This window comes from Cetorhinus maximus, chromosome 1 (assembly GCF_964194155.1).
Source record: "Cetorhinus maximus chromosome 1, sCetMax3.hap1.1, whole genome shotgun sequence".
Taxonomy (NCBI): domain Eukaryota; kingdom Metazoa; phylum Chordata; class Chondrichthyes; order Lamniformes; family Cetorhinidae; genus Cetorhinus; species Cetorhinus maximus.
In genome coordinates, this window is record NC_135879.1 from 204,214,157 (window position 1) to 204,217,125 (window position 2,969).

Sequence of the window (2,969 nt, forward strand, 5' to 3'; positions counted from 1 at the left end):
TGTATTTTCTTTTCTCAATTTTCAATGGTCTTATTCATCCACCTGACAGCTGACAGGTATAAAGGTCCAGGCGCCATATTTAAAGGCCAGTCCAGCACATAATCTCACTCTATCTAGCCCACCAGAGACATCTTGCAGCCAGAAGAAGAAGGCTGAGAGCCTCAAGAAGAAAGCAGCACCCCGCTTCACCTGCCAGGCCCTCTAGGCCTTGATCAGAGGGGTGCAGGCGCACAGGCAAATGCTCTATCACAGGGATGGCTGCATGAAATGCAGCAGCCACACCTCTCCAGCCTGGGAGGCCATAACGGAGCAGGTCAGCACAGCTGGCAACTGTGCCCGAAATGCCATCCAGTGCAGGAAGAGAGTGAATGATCTCATCCATTCTGCCAAGCTAAATCATCCTTCAACTCCCTCCAATATCAACTCTCATCATGGCATCATGCACTCAAATGGGTACTCTCTTCAGGGATCTCACACAACCATTAGCGGGGGACACATATCAACACTCATTCTCTTACTGAGACTTTCACATCACCACCATCCCACCTATCATGTTGCTCACACTCCATCCTCTGGCCCTTCTGGGGAGGGCTCACCACACACAGGGGACATGCATCTCACCCAACCTCTGCTCCATCCCTTCTCATCACATGCCTTTCTTCTTCATGTAGGCCCAGCTGGTGCACAACAGGCACGAGAGAGAGCATGGACCGGGGGAAGGATGGCCGACATCATTGACCTCACTGAGGAGGCTGCAGCCGAGCTGGCTGGGGAGGACAGGGATCGCTCTTGTGGGGAAGGGGAAATTGGCCTCTCCCAGCAACCTACTATGGATCACAGCTCTATCACTTCATCAAATCCTGACAATCACAGTCCTGATAAACCACAGTGCAGTCCTATCTAGCTCATGCTCATTAACTGAAACTCTATTTTCAATTTTCTGGGCGCCAGCAGATCGAAGCCCCCAAGCCAGTCCAGCACCAGTGCGAGCCCACAGACTTCATTCGAGGAGGAAGCTCCAGAACAACCATCACGGCGCTCACATGCACCCTTCACCAGCTCAGAGACACACATGTCGGCGGGGCAGAGCTGTAGATTAGGCTCAGGCTCACACACTGAACATGCCCCCGCAGCAGTCGGAGGCAGGGACAGCCCAGGTCACTGGCACTCGGAGGGCTGCTGGAGACCAGCGACCTGCTCAGTCCGAGTCAGATGATGAGCCTCTAGAAGTGGCTGCCAACTCAATGCTGGAGATGCGATGACAGGTGGCGGAATATCAGGCAGAGGTTTGACAGTCACTCAGCATACTAGAGTGAATGATGGAGGAGTCCATCCACATTCTTTCTGATGCTGTGGCTCTGACATGCGAGCACATTGAGGTCACCATGGGAAGGCTGAAGACCACCTTGGAGACACTTTGATGCGGATGTCGGGACTGCACTCAGGCATAGCAGCAGAGTTAGGAAAGTTAATAAAAATTGATGTCACTTTTGGGTCACGGGTGTAAAGAACTGTAAAGAAATTTCACTTTTGTGAAATGTATTTTATGGTTATGTGAATGTTCTTGGCAACTGAAGGCATTGTGATTTTGTACTTTCGAATCCCTCTTATTTTGAGGTTTAGCCTTCCTCCCACTCAGTGATAGTGTCCCACTGCGAGATTAACATTCCTGTGATGACAACCTCAATTAGACTAGTCTCCGCACCCTTGTGTGTTTAAATCTTTATTTGAAGGGTGTGATGTAAGTGTTTCTAACCCTGCTTCCTCAAGGAACACCATTGAGTGAGGGCAGCTCATCAGCATTGATATTCTAGCGGCATTTGAGTCTCCTCAGTGGCAGTGGCAGAAGAAAAGCCATGCACAGGAGGAGGAGATCCCTAGGCATGTCCACATCTCAGTTGCAGCACCGTTTGTAACATTAGATGGCGGATAGGGCTTCAAGTCTTGCCTTGAATCGCTCTCATCTCTAAGCAGACTCTTAGTTCCCAGAGTGAGCTCACTAATAGGGCATCGCGGACCAAAGCAAAGGTCATGGCCTGGCGATTCATGAGGCCAGAACACGGATGTGTGAATGTGGGACTCATTCTTGCTGCAAGTGACTGGACATCCCGTGAGTTGAAAGAAAATGGCATTCAGGGCTAGGAGAGATGCGGCCATATTCCCTCACTTAACTTTACTCTTCCTGGAACCTGTCAGCAATTAACATATCACGGGCATGATCGCGCTCATACTGACCCTCAGGAGCTCCCTGGGCCACCGGATCTTCATCCTCCTCCAGTTCATCCTCTGGTAGGAGTTCACCTCTTCGCATTGCCAGATTGTGAAGGGTGTACCACACTACGATGGTGTGGAAACCCTGTCGAGTGAATATTGGAGTGAGCCACCTGAGCGTTCCAAGCATCTGAAGCGCATCTTCAGAAGCCCTATGGTCTGCTCTATAAGGGAGCATGTGGAGCTGTGAGCAGCGTTGTACCTCTCCTCGGATGGACTCTGAGGGCGACGCACTAGTGTCATCAGCCAGTGTTTCCGTGGGTACCCCTTATCCCCAAGCAGCATCCCTGCAGACGTAAAGGCCCCTTGAAAATCTCAGGTACCTGGGAGCGACTCAGGTTGTAGGAGTCATAGTCATGGCAACTCCTAGGGTACCATGCATAAACGTGCAGCATGTGCTTCTGGTGATCACACACCAGTTGCACACTGATGGAATGATAGTCCTTGTGGTTTATAAACATTAGGGGCTGCTGCCATGGAGCCCATATAGCCACATGGGTGCAGTCTATTGCACCCTGCACTCTTGGGAAGCCTGAGATGGCGGCGAAGCTGGTGAATCTTACAGCCTGGTTATCTTTGTCCGGAGAAAACCTGACATAACGATGGGCCTTCCTGTAAAGGGCGTCTGTGACCTCCATAATGCATCAATGTGTTGTGGACTGAGACATGCTGCACAGGTCCCCTGTGGATCCTTGGAA